General features: G+C 49.1%; 1 long non-coding RNA gene across 1 annotated transcript in view; it reads right to left on the reverse strand.

The window, feature by feature from the left end:
* LOC108301170 overlaps positions 1-9,910 on the reverse strand; it is a 17,687-nt gene extending 7,777 nt beyond the window's left edge. The window contains exon 1 of the long non-coding RNA XR_001823757.2: positions 9,437-9,910. This is a non-coding gene — a long non-coding RNA (uncharacterized LOC108301170). The remainder of the gene's footprint in view (positions 1-9,436) is intronic.
* Between the last annotated feature and the right edge of the window lie 8,108 nt (positions 9,911-18,018).

An 18,018-nucleotide genomic window follows, 5' to 3' on the forward strand; every position in this document is an offset into this window, starting at 1 on the left:
AAAAAATGATAAAAAGAAAAAAAACACCTTATACTGTAAAATTTTTATAAGCCTTCTATAATCCTTTTCAATTCTCTGTTAAACAGTAGGCCGACTCTCAACTACACATTGTTATTTGAACACATTGGCTCAGGTTCTGGCCCTGCATCGGTGTGCTTTTATGTTTAAATTATGGAAGAACTAAGTAATCCCCTTCAAATCTTAGCCAACTTGCTCATACCCACAGAATTTTTTTATAAGATCAGTCTTTCACAAATCTTTTACAACTTGTTTAAACCTTTAAGTTTGTCTTATTACTCTTTTAGGTTAGGACAATCCTTAACCTCTGAACTAGAAAAAATTACACTTCTACAACAAAAACCACATTTTCATACCTTCTTACAGCCTTTTGCCGAAAGCACATTCTACTTTCCTTATACACCGTGCATGTAAAACTTCCTCCAGTAATCTGAAGTACATGTTACAATGTTAACCCTTAGCAACCTTTATTTTTGGTTAAAGATCTGATATATAAGCAATTCAGGACAGAAAATCAACAGCTCTCCATGGAGGGGGAAATAATAAATGGCAAAAGTCCCACAACTATCAGCACAGAAAGGGCTTATTGCCAAAGCCAGGAACTAAACTGAGGCCCCTAATGTGAAAGTGTAAAACCTTAGCTACTGAACTATAGCACAAAGTAACTACTATCGCTTTTCCCAGAACGAGTCTAGAGCAGTTATTTTGAGCTTGCAAAAGATTTTAAGTAGTCAAGGGAATTTAGTCTAGACATGATATTATCATATGCCCTTTTTAGGATAAGTGGCTTTCTAAACTAATTCTAGGCCGGATGCTGTGGCTCACACCTGTAATCCCAGCACTTTGGGAGGCCAAGGCGGGCAGATCACCTGAGGTCAGGGGTTCAAGACTAGCCTTGCCAACATGGTGAAACCCGTCTCTAATAAAAATACAAAAATTAGCTGGACATGGTGGCAGGCGCCTATAATTCCAGCTCCTCAGGAGGCTGAGACAGGAGAATCGCTTGAATTCGGGAGGCAGAGGTTGCAGTGAGCTGAGATTGTGTTGTTGCACTTTAGCCTGGGTGACAGAGTGATACTCCGTCTCAAAAAAAAAAAAATCCTAAAAAACGAATTCTACTTATATGAGGAAGAAATAATACTTTACCCAATCCCTTCCAAAGAAAGTAAAAGAGGGAAGAGTTACCAAATCATTTTCTATTCCCCCTTTTCCAAGGCAAGAAAACCCAACTGATGAAGTGACTTAAAACTTTCACTCTTTGCTGGTTCCATAGACTCATGGACCTTTCTTTCATACACAGTCTCTCCCTTCACCAGATCTCATCCTCTAGTGCCTCATTAGATTCCGTGTCCATTCCTCCACTTCCATATGCAGGAAGTTTTTGCCACATTTCTTTTCTCTCAAATCAGACCAGAACAGATGTTTCGGTCAGCGCATAACTTTTCGTATGTTAATTTGCACAAGAGGTCATGTAACTGCTGCATCCCAGTCCTACAAGATGCCTTCCTAATTTTGCTGGGGATGTACATGGTGGAGGTCAGAAGCTACCCCTCATGACTGAAAGGCTGATTCCTTTTCAATTCACCCAATAAACTGCTACCTGCATTTATTTTTATTTTTTATTTTGAGACAAGGTCGCACTCTGTTGCCCAGGCTGGAGTGTAGTGGCATGACCATGGCTCACCGCAGCCTCAATCTCATGGGCTCAAGGGATTCTCCCACCTCAGCCTCTTGAGTAGCTGGGACTGCAGGCATGCATCACCACTCCTGCGTAATTTTTCAGGTTTCTTTTGTAAAGATGGGATGTCACTATGTTGCCCAGGCTGGTCTCAAACTCCTGGGCTTAAGTGTCATGCCCACCTTGACCTCCCAAAGTGCTGAGATTACAGAGGTAAGCCACCACATCTTGGCAGCTTCCCTTCTCCTGAGCATCAGGACTGTAGCACTCCAGCTTTCTCTAATGTCTTCATCCGTCTGCTAAACTCCTCTTCCGCTGGCCCACGTCTGGAGGATTTCGTGAAAGTCTTAAACCATACATTTTGTGGATTCAGCCATGCTGAATTGTAGTACCTGGCAGGAGAATTTATAACTGTGATAAGCAAACTGCTATGACAACTTCTCCCAGAATTATAAAAGGAGACTGAGCTTGGGGCAACCTGAGTGATTTCAGAGACATACACTATTTCATAGGAGGCGGGGAGGGAAAAGGCTCGGTTGTCTATGACAGACACTTTCCTGGGTTTGAGGCTGCAATAGTAACCAGTCCCCATCCTGAAGCGTGGGTAGTGAGAGGATGCCTAGTGTTGCCTGGCCACTGAACGCTTCTGTTCCACTGAAATGGCTACTGAAGTATACAGTGCTACCTCCTCTTCATCCTCTTCCAAATCTGAGAGGTGAAAGACAGCAGTCCCAGGTGTTTGGGTAAAACTTTCTGGGACAATACCAGGTTGTGGGGTCAAGAACAGTTCTCAAGTTTGGTTAAACAAGCCATTGAAAATGGTGCAGTTGGCCGGGCGCGGTGGCTCAAGCCTGTAATCCCAGCACTTTGGGAGGCCGAGGCGGGTGGATCACAAGGTCAAGAGATCGGGACCATCCTCGTCAACATGGTGAAACCCCGTCTCTATTAAAAATACAAAAATTCAGCTGGGCATGGTGGCGCGTGCCTGTAATCCCAGCTACTCAGGAGGCTGAGGCAGGAGAATTGCCTGAACCCAGGAGGCGGAGGTTGCGGTGAGCCGAGATCGTGCCATTGCACTCCAGCCTGGGTAACAAGAGCGAAACTCCGTCTCAAAAAAAAAAAAAAAAAGAAAGAAAATGGTGCAGTTTGTGATCCTTCAAGGGGCTTGACAATTTGGAATTTTTCTGTCCTAAAACCTGGACGGGATCAGCACGAGTGAGGCCTGTGATCCCTGACTGGTCAGTGCACAGAAAGGCAAGGCTGTCTGTGGCCGGGCCCTTCTTTCCGGCCACGCAGAGCCCGCATCTTCTGCTCCCATTCTTCAGCAACAAAGGCAGCAGCAGAACTAAGTCTCAGACAATAGAGACAATATTAAAGATATTTAGCCATAATGAGGAAGAGAGAGAGAAGAAGGAAGTATGAAGGGGGATAGTTTGTTTTTTAATGAGATAGTTGATCCAGTTCGAAGATGCTATGAGGGACCAACAGAGGAGAAATTCGAGACTGAAGAGAGCAGGGATAATCAGCGGAGCAAGTGTCCCAGGGTGGGGTCAGCCAGGAGATGTGTGGGAGACGGGATCAGAGCACAGTGGTAGGATTTGCTTCTTACTTACCCCCGTGTTCTATTTTGGATGAAGAAAGCTTCCCTTAAGCAAACCAGACTAAAGGAAAACCACAGATGGCCTTGCACATCTTAATATTTCTTTATATTTCAGGCTGGCTTTTGTGCATTCATGCAAACTGACTCACGTGATCAGAAGGCCTTACCTCCTCCGAGTGAATGCGGAGAGTTTCTGCATGCTGCTGCCTTCTCCAAGCCCTCCCATCTTCCATCCCCTCCCAGTTCCAGGGAGCCTCCTCCTCCCTAACGTCAGGTCCACTGCCCACCTGTACTGTGGTACTGTCTGCCTGGAGGCTGAGGTCTTGCCTTACTGAGCTTCTTCCCCTGCAGGGCAGAGAGGTCCTACTGAGGGTCTGCCGCCGAGTAGGTATTTAATGAATGCTTCCCAATTCAGATGAAAAGAAATCTCATTCCATTAAATTACTGATTTCAAACTGAAATTTTATCATTAGTTGTGGGTAGCAACCCTGACTTCTTAGGCCCAGTCCTTTCCTGTAGGTCTCCTAGATAAAGACATGATTGGGAAGAAGAAGGGGTTTGATAGCTCAGCCTTCCCCCTCTCCCCTTGGCTGCTCAGAGGAACTGCCTCTTGAGAACTGCTGAGCTGCCTGCCAGCCCATGCAGCCTGTCAGCTCCCATCTGCCAGCCCCATCTGCTCTTCCCCAGCCACACTGCTGTTCAGTGCTGCTGCTGGGCCCTCTCCCATCATATCTCTGGCCTGGCCCCTACCTTGCTGCCTCTCAGCCTTTCCCCAGGGAGCTGGTTGCCCTGACTTCCTTTGCATCTATTCTCCTCCTCCTGCCAATTTCAGCTCCCCACACCGACTCATTCCTCTTGCAAGGGGTCTGAGGCTCCACTGTCAAGCAGTCCAAAGGAAAGAAACATGGAGCCCTGCCCTTCCACCATACATGCCATCTCCAGCTCAGGCAGGCAGTCTCCCTGCTGAGGCCAAGGAGGGCAAGACCTGACGGTCTCACCGCAGGACGGTCTCCTTAGGTGGGCAGCAATCTCCTAGGCTGAGAACAGAATCTTATTTTTCAATGGAATCTCAGATATCAAAGTCCAGAGGCAGATGAGGAAACAGCAATACTGGTGGAGAGGCATACTGACCGGGGGACACTGGTGGCTCCCTACAGAGCAGGGACTGGGACACAGGTTTCCTGACTGCATCCAGCCAACATTTACTGAGCATCATCTGTGTGCCAGGCAATCAACTAGATCCACACCTACCTCAAGAAGCTCATGGTCTTGTTTGCACCCTCAACAAAGGGCTCTTCCCAGTCACAGCTAGGCATTACTATAAACAGAAATGACTGCAATTTTCCTAACCTCATGCATAGCAAGGGCTTAAATGTCCTCACACCTTTAGCCAACAAATTGGTCTCACTTTTCCCACCCCTGGTTTACATCAGCGCAGGCATCCTTGTTGCTTGTGGGGTGGGACTGTCACAGGACTGCTGGAGAGTAACAGGGCTTCACGTAGTGGTGGTCAGGAGACCCCAGAAGCCTTGTCTCTGCAGGCTGCACGCCTCTGACATGTTAACAGCAACCAGCCTGATTTTGACCTTGTTTTTCTGACTTCACAGTCCCAGGAAAGTCCTTTTCTACATTAGCCAGTTCCCTGTGGGCAACACCAGCTTTCCTGATTCCCTAAAACTATGTCCCCCACTTCTACGACTTGATGTGTGGGAGACCACCATTAGTGTCTTTCCACAAGGTCATGTATTGTCATTATGATTCACTGAATCCAAACACGTCCAGAAGGGTAACAATAGCCAACATTTATAAAATGCTCATTTTGTGCTAGGTACTGTTTTAAGCACTTTTAGTGCGACAATTGTTTTAATCTTCTCTGATGATTATAAAGTGGGCTACCATTATTAGTCTCATTTTAGAAATGAAGAAACTGAGGTTTAGTGGAATTAAGTAATTTGCTGAAGGTCCCAGTTGCCGGGAAGTGGTAGACCTCAGATTTAAACGTAGTTAACTTGACTTCAAGTCTAGGTACTTAAGTGCTATGCTTCCCTGCTGTTTGGTACATGAAGTCACTATGACTTTGGTATGAATTCCTTCCTCTGGGGCATTCTTCCACGGCAACTTTAGAACAAGCTTTCGGGTGGGCTGTCTGCAATAATTGTGTAGGTGGTGAGGGGGTGATCCGTCTTGTCCATCAGTTCCCATTGCCTTTGTGCCTGGCCTGACATGAGTTGGGACAGCATCCACCACATCAGACATGTGGCACTTGCTGGGGCCCAGGAGCCAGTGGCTGAGGTGTGGCCGAGTGTGCACCTGGGAGCTCAGAGATGCCAGGACGCGTGGGCTCATGCTAGCAGTGCTGGCCTGTCTTCTACTGCCTTGCTCTGGACACGTTAGAAAACTGCGTCCCTGGCCTGGCCGGTCAACAAGCCAAGAGAGTGGCACAGGTGCGTGGCTGTGGATGGAGGATGCTGGGTGTTGAGATTCACTCTGGGTGGCTGTGGATGGAGGGTGCTGGGTGTTGAGATTCACTCTAGGTGGCTGGCAAAATATTAGCAAAATATTAGGGAAAGTTATAAATTAGTCTCAAACCTTTTGGAAGGTGGAAAGGTTTTAATGGACCTAAGACGGCTGGTCTATTACTAGGGAAGAGATGGGGCAATAAAAGGCTTTCCCAGTTTAAATCTGTTTACCCCACATCCTTTTGTCTCCACTCTGTTTACTCATGCAAACTTTGTGCTGGATGGCCCTCTCATGGGGAAATCAAAGGGGAATTACTCGTTAATAGTGTATACTCTGGGCCCGGACCCTAATCTTTTATCGTCCGTAAAACCACTCTTCTAGCCATGTTAATTATCCACAAGCATGTGGACTTAGAACCTCTGTTATGAAATCTTTCCTGAATAAATGTGTGGATGTACAGGGGGTCTTGGTTGATTGGCTGCATTTCACCCTCTGAAAACAGCTGATGGCCATCCCTAGCCCACTTGAATCACTGAACCAGGTGTGAGAGTGCATTTATTTATCCGTTGTTGTCAGGGACTGTAGGACAGACCTCTGCAGGTGATGGTCAATGTTGCAGATGGTGACCCTGATGTGATTTGAGCATGAAACCTTCTGTTCTGGGCACAAAGGTCAGCACAACCTCAGTGTCCTCCACCCTCAACTGCCCCCACCCCTTTTAGCCCCAAGGGAGGGAGAAGAGAACGCTGCTTGGAGGAGGCTAGGAAGAGCCCTGGAGGCACCGGCTGGCCCCAGGATACTCCCGTGCTCCTGGGGCCCTGGAGCAGTGCCTCCTCTACCTCCTAAAGCTCTTTGGAGCAAGGCAGGGAATGGGCAGGCATCTGAAGCAGCACCAAATGACACGGTTGGGCAAGAAGGCTGTGTGGTGAAGGGCGCTGCAGGGAGGTCTCTGGTGGAGCAAGGTCTGCAGACAATCTCTCCTTACCATCAGCATGGAGACCCCTGCCAGGATCTGCAGCTCTGTCCCCACTGGTCTGCACGCAGTGGAGGCTCAGGTGTTAAAATCTCTGGTTCTTTTAGAGACTAGAACAGGACAAAGGAAGAAAGGAAGCCTTTGCCTGTGGATGGAAGAGGCTAGCCAACAAGAAGGGCACTGTCGCTAAGTGGCGAGCTAGGAGAGGGCTGACAGCTCCTGCACGTGGCCACTGAGCCAAGTGTCTTTCTCAGCCTCCCTTACCTAAGAGCAAGTCCTGCCGACAGGAATGAGCTGAAATCACACACCCTAGTTCCCAGGATGTTGTATTCTTGCATTTAAGAGGGCCGAGTGTGTGCTCCCCTGTGTCTTTCCCTGGCCTGCTAGCTGGGCATTGGCAAGGCCTGTACTAAGCATCTGCACCTGCGAATGGAAGCCGCTCCTGAGGGTGGCAGAGCCACACAGCACTGGCCCCGCTTATCTACCTCTGGGCTGCCACCTGGAGAGAAGCTTCCTTCTTTCTTCTTTAAGCAGTTTATCCTGTGCCCGAGGACACAGGCTTCCACATGGAAAGGCAGAGTGGAGCAAGGAGTGGTGGGTGGGGATTGCAGGATGCTTCCTCCCCGACCAGGTGGACTCACTGAGGGACTTTTCCCAGCTCTGGAGCTGGAGCTCCCATTTTCATGTGGAATTCGTTCAGCACGACACCGGCTCCCGTCCACAGCTCCTGCAGGAGAGTGGCCAGCCTGAGTCAGAGCCTCTAGGGCTCTTCCCAGCCTCCTCCAAGCAGCGTGTTCTCTTCTCCCTCCCTTGGGGCTAAAAGGGGTGAGGACAGAGACCTCCCTGCAGCGCCATTCACTGATAAGACTGGGGCTGGGGGAAAGCACAACCCAAGGTTGTTTGGCTGCAACTCAGACACCCAGTGCCTGAGCTGCAAAGGTAGGCTGGGCTGAGCAGATGCTCTTCTTTTTGTTTTTTTTTTTTTTGAGCTGGAGTCTTGTTCTATCACTCAGGCTGGAGTGCAGTGCAGTGGCACAGTCTCAGCTCACTGCAACCTCCTCCTCCTGGGGTCAAGCGATTCTCTTGCCTCAGCTTCCTGAGTAACTGGGATTACAGGTACATGCCAACATGCCCAGCTAATTTTTGTATTTTTAGTAGAGACAGGGTTTCACCATGTTGGTCAGGCCGGTCTCGAACTCCTAACCTCATGACCTGCTCACCTTGGCCTTCCAAAGTGCTGAGATTACAGGCGTGAGCCACCTCGCCCGGCCTCAGATGCTCCTCTTGAGCATGAGGAAGAAAGAATTTGCCAGCCGACGACTGTGCTGGAATAACGACATGCATGAAGTGAGCTGCAAAGTTCACAGAAAACATTATTTTCCCCAAGGACACGGTGCAGCTGTAAAACGCCGTAATTCCCTTCTTTGAGTGACTACTGTTTTCTCACTCACTGAGAAACTTTGTTCTCTAAAATATAGACTATCGGAAGTTTCACTGTTTGAAATTACATGTGTAAGAATAAAACACCTCGCTGTTGCTTGGAGGACCTCAGTCACTGACACAGAGAAATAGCCTTAATTTACAGTCCATGTGCAGAGAGCTGAAGTAAGGGTAAGGGGTTTCTGGACACAGCATTTTACATATATCCTAACTTTAGATTCCGAGGTCAGAGGTCCCTGGATTCACTTTGCATTCCAGACCCGACATTGCCCCTTCACACTCAGCTTTGCCTTGCTGTGAGCCTAGTAAGACACTGACCATTTAAATGTCACCAAAACTCCACTTTCCCCAACATTGCATAATGCTGTAATCAATCTCCTGCAGTTGGTAAGATGCCTCATGGTTCCTCTGGTGTGTGACTCTCTCATTGCAACAAGTCAATAAACCTGGCTTTGTCAGGTCACCCCACATTTGTCCTTGGAGGCCTGAGGCTATTTGGTCTAAGATGGGCGTTGGAATTTGTAAACTTGGAGACAATCACACAGCATGGAACTGAAGCTGAAGGATCCCGCTGTGGGGCAAGACCAAGAAGTTGAGTGAGGGTCTTGGCAGGCTGAAGTTACAAGGAGAAAGAAACTACCTGGAGGCAGAAGCTATAGGGCAGAGAAAATAAGGGAGAGTGAAGGAAGCGGCAGCGAGTCTGAGTCTGAGGAACGGAGTAGATGTGCAGGGAGGGGCTGGCCCCTGAGCACGGTGGAGTGCTTTGCTGGTCCCAAGAGCCACTCCTCCCGACCCAGCTCCAGGGCTTGGAACGCTACAGTCCTGGGTTAGTCTATAACTCTCTATGCTCCTTCAAGCAGCTTAACTGAAACCTATCACCTCGCCTATGCCACCAAAAATCTTAGGTTGTTGCAAGTCAGCACTGGGCAGCTTCGGAATGGTTGGGCCTGGGGGCAGAGAGCAGGCACTGCTCCTGTGGCTGGCAGCACCTCTGGAATGGCAGCCATGCAGATCACCATTTGGCCACGATCCCAGTGCTCAGCCTGTCTTGTTTCAGTCTGGTGGGGACACTCGGTGCCCAGCCCACAAGACGGGCCTCCCACTCAAGGCAGTCAGGCATGGCCTGCAGGCACCCCGACCTTTCCCACAGGAGCCTGGGAGCCTGCTGAAGACTGGCCAATTGACCTGTGTCTGCCCAACCCATCCTCCCACCTTGCCGTGTCTGCCTCTGCCCCGACCCCAGCCTTCAGGCTCTGAGCCTCCGGACCTTCAAGTCCACCTTCATAGTGAGTTTTCAGGAGAGACAAGTCTCAGGCGTAGGCACAGAGGAACCATCCCTGAAGGGCAAACAGAACCAAAGCAACTTTGACAAACAGCACTCAGGAATCAGAAAGGAAGAACATTTGAGATGGCGGATGAAGGACACGATGTGAATGCAACACATTAGAGTGGCTACAGTTGTCAGAAAAAAAAAATAAATGAGCACATTTGAAAGCCACCTGACTGAAGCCTTTGAACCACACCCACATGTACCAGTAAAATGCAAATAGTATTGGATCTTGAAATAGGTACTCTTTCCTTTAGTGGGGAGTCTGTTCTTAGGTAGTTTCCCAGAAATTCCATAGGGTCTTCTCTATTTCTTTAGTAAAATGGCCATTTTGTAATTAATCTGGTAATTACAGTGGATTCATTTATTCTACTTACAAGTCCTCAGACGTGGCACCTGGGGAGAAGTCAAAGAAAGGAAGCCGGGAGCTCGCCCACAGTGTGAGGCTCTGCGGAGAGAGAGGCTGATGTAATGTTAATGGAGCTGGCAGAGCAGGGCAGCATCAGGAACATATTCAGGGCCTGAGGCTGAGTAGCTGCCTGCAGACTCTGCTTTGGGGTTCCTATGGTGGGTCATTCGAAGATGACGTTCTCTTAAGAAATCATCAGACCACACCTCTCAGTTTTGGGCTTGGAGAATGCGGCTCCCGAGATGGGACGTTCAGGCCACGATGGGGAGGGGGTGGGATGGAGCTCAGAGCTGGTTTAGGTGGAAGCTCGGTGCCTGGGTTGCCTGTCCACGGCAACACTCACACCCTGTCAACCCCAACACAGCACATGGTGCCTTCTTCTTGCCGGCAGCACTTCTGCTTTCTGCACAATCACAGTCCAGAAACATCAGAGCTGTGCAAGACCCCAGAGACGTGGTCAGTCGCCTCCTCAGGAGAGGTGCCCAGGGCTAGTGCCTTGCCCAGGGTTGCACAGGTGGTGGCAGGCCCAGGTCCAGAACACACATCTCCAGACACTGGTCTGAAGCGCTTGCCACCAAGTCCTCTCCTCCTATACCTGCTGGGACCCCAGCAGGGGGGAGTGGGGAAAGGATCTGGTGCTATCCATGCCCATCCATGTGTAAATGTGTGACTGGTACACTTTCGCAAGGAAAGTGTCAAAGAAAGGAAGTGCAAATAGCGGCCTGTGAGGCATCAGCAAGCCCGTAAGCAAAGAACTTGGGAGGTGCGTGCTCTCTCTCTCTCTCTCTCTCTCACATATACACACAGCAAATTTGGGGAGACAAAAAGCTGGGGGAATTGGAATTTGAGAACCCAAGTTCAAGTGTTATTTCCAACAACAGTAATAATGACCTCTCCAAGTCTATTTATCCTTAAAAAGTTAATTTCTGTGAGAGCTAAATGGGATGGTTCTGAAAATCTAAACAAGACGTGGGCAATTAAAGTTTTGCAAATACCAGCGGGAGAGTATTAGCTCAGGCCCTCAAAAGGTAATCACCTGTCCTGAGCAGCCAGGCCAGGACGTCCCGGGCCAGAAGACCCTCAGGGCAAGGGGCCATTACCACAACGATCATGACCGTGATTAGCATTACGATTGTAACCCTCGGAGAGGAGCTGCCTGCCCCAGGGGATGTGCGGTGGTTTCAATATAAAAATCCCTGAGCTGCAAGTTCAGGTAAACCCACGCTCTTGAAGGAAGGCGCCATCGCGCACGCTGCTGCCGCGGCCTTCCGCAGCTGCCGAGCAGTTCCGGGCTGCACCCGCGAGCGCTGGCGTCGCCATCCCTCTTCGGAGGGGCGCTGGCGCCCTCTCGTGGACACTGCCGAGCGGGACGCCGCGGCGCCGCCGAGGCACGATGGCTGCGAGGCCGCTGGGGGCGCTGCAGGCGGCACGGACTGGTGGAGTCGCGCGACGCGGTCGCCCGAGGTCTGGGCCGGTTTTGGAGGCCGGTGATCGGGTGTCTTTCTGCCCGGTTCACTCCTGCTAAGCTACAACGTGCAATAATCCCCTGCGGCCATGGCACATGTTTCTCTTTGTTTCAGGGGTATCAAAAGCATTTGTGAAACAGGTCGAACGCGCCGTTCTTCGGTCTATTCTGTCAGAGCCCGGAGAGGAATCTGGAAGAAGGAGGTGGGGAATGAAGGGCGGGCGTGGAGGGTGGCCCGGCCCTCTTCCCAGCCTCTTCCCTCCCGCCGCCGTCACTCCCTGGGGGCCGTGGGCCAGGAGGGAGGGGACGGAGGCGGGGAGGGAGCCCAGGGAGGGTCTGGCTGAGCGTCCCGCCGGCAGGGCAGGTGGCTTCGGAGGCGCGGGAGCCAGCGGAGCGCAGGCCTCTCCTGCAGGCCGCCCCTGCCGGGGGAGGAAGGGCGTTCTCGGGGAAGGCTCCCGGCAGAGGTCTTTGCTTGATCTGCCTCTTGGCTCTCGGGCAGTGCGGTGCCCTTGATAGGCAACTTTCCAGGCGTCAGAACCACAGTGAGCCAGCCCTGGTTTACTCCCCACCGGCGTCTCAGTCCATCACCCCGGTGGGTCGTGCTTGCTCGGAGGCCCGGCTCATCCTGTGCAGGCCTCATCTAGTGGCTCAACATCTGCCTCCATTCGCTCTGTTCTTTCCCCAGAACCTCCCACCACCAGCGCTGGTCGCCTGTTGCTTTCACAGGAGGTCTTGATGGCCCAGAAGACCCGATCCCAAATCTACGGCATCCAAGAATGGGTTCCCCGTTACCGCAGGGAGGGGAGGGCTGGGTCTTTAAACGCCCTGGAGGTGAGGAGCATACACGTGCGCCTTCCTGCCTTGGAGTGGGCGGAATCCTAAGACAGAAGAAAACAGGACAGTTATTTCTGAATTAAACCGGAGTAAAATTCATACTAAGCTGCTCTATTAATTTAAAAAGCTCTATTTATGTCTGCTAGACACTGGACACTTTAAATTCAATTAATTCTTTCTCTTCCCTTTTTTTTTTTTTAATTTTGTTTTTGTTTTTTTTTGAGATGGAGTCTCACTCTGTTGCCTAGGCTGGAGTGCACTGGTGCGATCTCGGTTCACTGCAGCCTCCACCTCCCGGATTCAAGCGATTCCCTGGGTAGCTGGCATTACAAGCATGTGCCACCATGCCTGGCTAAGTTTTTTTTTTTTTTTTTTTTTTTTTTTTTTTTTTTGTATTTTTTATAGAGATGGGGTTTCGCCATGTTGCCCAGGCTGCTCTCGAACTCCTGACCTCAAATGATCCACCCTCCTCGGCCTCCCAAGGTACTGAGATTACACACATGAGCTATCGTACCCAGCCTAAATTTAATAAATTCTGACAACAGGCAAGTTAAGTACTGTTTTCTCTATTTTCTACATGAGAAAACTGGTAATCAGAGAGGTTAAAGACTTGAGCAAAGCCGCACAGCTCTCAATATCAATTGAAATAAGTAGGTTATGCTGCTATTATAAATAGCCCCCATATTCCAGTGGTTTGTGTTAAACCAGTCATGGTTTATTTTCCATAAACATGGAATATGTACATCACTCTGCTCTGTGCTGTGCTTGCTTGGAGGCCCAGACTAATGGGGCCGCCAGTTGTGGGACATTGCTGGGTGCTGGGTCAGAGGCCAGAGAGCTCTGGAGGGTCCCGTTAGCGACTGCAGGCTCTGGCCCAGGGGGCAGGTGGGCTTGGCTCGAAACTCCCTGCCTGAGCAAGAGTCTCCACCCTTTCAGCCTCCTGGCTGCCCAGAGATGCAACTCTACTAAGTGCCCAAGCAGTGAGTCCTAATGCTGGTGGTTAAATACTTGGTAATTAAAGACAGGACAGAGAGTGCCTTCCCCTCCTACCTCTGGGTCTCACTCGACTTCCCTTGCCCTCTTGTTTCCTCTCTTCCCCTCCCTGCCCCTGTCTCTCCCATCTCTGCTTCTCTCTGTATCATAAAACCATTCACAGTTTTTCTCATGGGTTAACCAAAGAATAAATACAAATAGATGCAAATTCTCAGGGTGTATTCAATTCATGCTAAATATCACTAAATGAAACTGACAGTGGTGGAAATTGCACTGGATAAAATTTGTCACTGAGTAAAAATTAACAATAAATCTACTTGACCAAATTTACAAAACTTGATTGGAAAAAAAAAATAGTTACAAAAGAAAATTCCCAATTGCAGATACTGTAATTGGTAGAATCCATGGGCCAAAAACTGATGATGAATCATCTTAGAATTTAAATGACAAAAATTATTGCCAATGAGAATAATTTCAATAATGTAAAAATGAAAAAAATGGAGAAAATTGGAAACGGTTTAACTCCACAGTATGGAAAATGGATTAAAAAATTAAATTGGGGCCAGGCACGGTGACTCACGCCTGTAATCCCAGCACTTTGGGAGCCCAAGGAGGGTGGATCATGAGGTCAGGAGTTCAAGACCAGCCTGGCCAACATAGTGAAACCTCATCTCTACTAAAAATACACAAATTATCTGGGCGTGGTGCTGCATGCCTGTAATCCCAGCTACTCAGGAGGCTGAGGCAAGAGAACCGCTTGAACCTGGAGGCGGAGGTTGCAGTGAGCGGAGATCGCGCCACTGCACTCCAGCCTGGGCCACAGAGTGAGACTCCATCTCAAAAAATAAAAATAAAAAAGGAAATTAAACTGGGGATAGGCGTGGTGGCTCATGCCTGTAATCCCAGCACATTTGGAGGCCAAGGTGGGCAGATCACTTGAGGTTAGGAGTTTGAGACCAGCCTGGCCAACATGGTGAAACCCCGTCCCTACTAAAAATGCAAGAATTAGCCGGGTGTGGTAATGCATGCCTGTAATCCCAGCTACTAGGGGGGCTGAGGCAGGAGAATTGTTTCAACACAGGGGGCAGAAGTTACAGTAAGCCGAGATTGCGCCACTGTACTCCAGCCTGGAAGACAGAGAAGGACTCCATCTCAAAAAATAAAATAAAGAAATTAAATTGGGCCAGGCACTGTGGCTCATGCCTGTAATCCCAGCACTTTGAGGGCTGAGACTGGAGGATCCCTTGATCCCAGGAGTTAGAGGCTGTAGTGAGCCGTGATTGCGCCACTGTACTCCAGCCTGAGTGGAACAGTGAGACCCTGTCTCTAAAAAAAATAACAAATAAATAGGGCCAGGAGCGGTGGCTCATGCCTGTAATCCTAGTACTTTGGGAGGCTGAGCTGGGGGAAATCACTTGAGGCCAGAAGTTCAAGACCAGCCTGGGCAACATGGTGAAACTCCATCTCTACAAAAAATATAAAAATTAACTGGGCATGGCGGCATGTGCCTGTAATCCCAACTGCTCAGGAGGCTCAGGCAGGAGAGTCACTTGAGCCTGGGAGGTGGAGGTTACAGTGAGCCGAGTTCATGCCACTGCACTCTAGCCTGGGCAGCAGAGGGAGACTCTGCCTCAAACAAATTAATAAATTACTTAAATTGGACTAAAGTTCACTCTGAAAAATGTGACCTCCATGTTCATGTCAGTGACCCTTTAATGGCTTATAGCCCTTAGTGGTATCTGTGAATGTCACCAACCCACTTTGTGTCTTATTTACACATAGAACAACTCCTACTCCACAGACTGAACTTGGGGCTCAGTCTCTGTACATCTCTTTACTCTTTGTACTTGTTCCATTCTCGACCACTCCCCTTTTGTAGATCACTTTCTCTCCCTCCCTTAAATGTTTCTGTTCCCAGAGATTCCACCTCATTTATTTCTCTTTCTCTCATTGAGAGCAGTTTCAAACCATCTCACAGATTTAGCTGCTACTTTTGTGTTGGTGGCCACAGTTATCTGCAACTAACAATCTTGCTTCTTGGCTTCAAACAGCAGCAAGAAGAATGACAGAAGACTGATGAACTTAAGCAGGAAGGAGAATTTATCGGAAAGATATTAGGTTTCTCATGAGCGGACAAGAAAGCTGACGAGAAAATGCGCCAGAGTGCGGGGGAGCCATGGTCCTCCAGGGTCACACCACAGAGCAACCTGACTGAGACCTACTGAACCCTCTGAGGGTACAGATGCTGCTGTTGGCACCACTGCCGCTGGGCACAGGCCACACCACTGAGCTGCCTGAGGGAATTCGAACTTCCCTGCTTCTTGGTGTTACTTGCCCAAGAGCCAGGTCACATGTAGGTCCCCTGCCCGTGTTGTGGCTCCCAGGGGGAGGGGCAGTAAGTATTTGTCTTAGTGGAGGAAGGGCCCCTCTTCTCACCATGATTCACACAATGACAGGTACAAACACAGGAAGTGGGTTCAGAGGCATGGGGCCCACAAAGCCCAAGATAGTTACCAGCTGCCCCTTTCAACAGAGCCGTCCCAACCCCCTTTTAAGTAAAAGGGTTGAATGGCCACAGACTTGGTGGTTGATGTCACAAGATTTTTCAGGCCAGGCTGTGTATCTTTGGCCCTCTGTTTATTAATTTTTTTTTTTTTTTTTTTTTTTTTTTGCTTTTGGTCAGTTCTAAGTGCAAGTAACAATGGCAAACTGTCTTGTCTAAACATAGATTTTTAGGCTGAAGGCTCTGGCCACTTGCTCACTGACCTTTGTGCTCCACTCGTTCCTCACCCCACTCCCAATTTAACGGTGGTTACCTCGAGGCCAGCGGAAATGACAGGCTTGGAAGGGAAGTCAACACCCTTAATTCGTTCTTGGCTGCTGGGAAGGTTGAGAAAGGGTGAGCACCACAGCCACAGACTTATTTCCTGCTACAAGCCTGGCTCTTAACTTACAAATGCTTAGTTTAGTGACTAGAAGCAGTTAGTTTAGCTTTTTTGACCCACAAAGCCCCATCTTTGACTCTTCGGCAACTTAGATTGTGGGTTGCAGGCAGAGAAAGGAACGTCCCGGCAGAGCTGTTCCCCCTTCCACCCGCCTTCGCAGACTGGCTGGTTCTCCCCAGCATCTTCTCTTCCTGGGGTTATTACTAATGTGACAATTATCATCATTGTTTATTGAAATGGGGGTCTTACTCTGTTCCCAGGCTGGTCTTGAACTCCTGGGCTCAAGCAATCCTCCTGCCTCAGCCTTCCAAGTAGCTGAGATTACAGGCACACGCCACCACACTCAGCTCACTGGGTTTGTCTACAGAGAGCAGAGAGCACCCGAAATACGCCAGTCTTCTTATTTTTGTCTTAATCACTTCCTGCACAACTGCAGGCTTGGTTCATACCTCCCAACGTATTGTAGATGACTCTGTGACCGAATGTTTTCCCTGGGAAACAAGCGTCACCGTTTTCTAGCCCACAATGATTCTTTTCTGCCATCTGCTACCTCAGTGCCACACTTTTGGCTGCCAACACCTGGATAACTTAGATTTTGCTGGGAATAACAAAGACCCCAAACAGCAATGACTTAGATAGAAGAGACCCAGCTTTCAAGTCACGGTCTGAAGGAAGACAGTCTAAGGCTGGGGCGGCAGCTCCGCATTCCAGAATTGTCCAGGAACCCAGACTCTGTCTGGTTACTCTGCTGTCCCTCAGGTGTCCCCACACCAAATGTGACTTTCCCCCATGTTCCTATTCCACATAGTAGGATGGAGGAAGGAAGTGAAAACGGTGTTCTCCTCACCCCCTTTAAGGGCATGTCCTGGAGATGACCCATGTTATGGTTTGAGTGATGGTGTCCCCTCCAACATGTACATATTGAAACTCAATCCTCATGGTGGTGGTATCAAGAGGCGGGGCCTTGAGGGAGGTGCTTAGATCATGAGGGCTCCTCCTCTGTGAATAGGATTAAGGCCTTCACAAAAGAGCCTCCAAAGAGAGTCTGGCCCCTCTTTGCTCTTCTGTCATGTGAGGACATAGCATTTGTCCCCTCTGGAGGATGGCACCACAAGGCACCATCCTGGAAGCAGAGAGTAGCCCTCACCGACAGCAAACCTGCTGGTGTCTTGATCTTGAACTTCCAGCCTCCAAAACTGTGATAAATAAATTCCTGTTCTTTACAAGTTACCCAGTCTCAGGTATTTTGTCATAGCAGCACAGTGGAAGAAAAGAGCTCACATTTCTTCTTTCATCTCATTGGCCAGAGCTAGTCATATAACTATATCAGCTAAAAGGAGGCTGGGATAGGCAGCATTGATCAGAGAGAACAAGATGGTGGATATTGATGGAGAACTTCAATTTCTACCCAGACTTTTGAACGTCAGTCAGCTCCCACCAAGTCGGGTCCGACCATTTTCATTACCATTCTAGCCCTCTTGTCTATTGAAACTACCATGATCATCTTGTCCTTTGTAGTAAAGTGCCTGAAATCAGCTTCTGCTATTCTGGTATCTTTTCTTTTCCATTAAAATCAGGGATCCCATTTCAACGGCTTATAAGTGCATCTTCAGCTTATGGAAATCAGTCACAAGGCTGCTTCTCAGAGATGGAGGTACTCCCTCACCGGTGTGGGCCCTCTTGAGAATTCGCAGATGTATGGGCAGGTGACACATGATAAATCCTCTCCAGCATTTCTATATCCCAAAAGTTTTGGATTATTTCTTCCATTGTTTTCATGGAATTTCATTTCACATGAGCCATTGTTGAGTCCACATTTCAAAACAACAACTGACACAGCAATTAGGGCCACTTACAATGGCTGGGGATAGCACAC

This window comes from Cebus imitator, unplaced genomic scaffold (genome assembly GCF_001604975.1).
Source record: "Cebus imitator isolate Cc_AM_T3 unplaced genomic scaffold, Cebus_imitator-1.0 Scaffold32, whole genome shotgun sequence".
Classification (NCBI taxonomy): Eukaryota; Metazoa; Chordata; class Mammalia; order Primates; family Cebidae; genus Cebus; species Cebus imitator.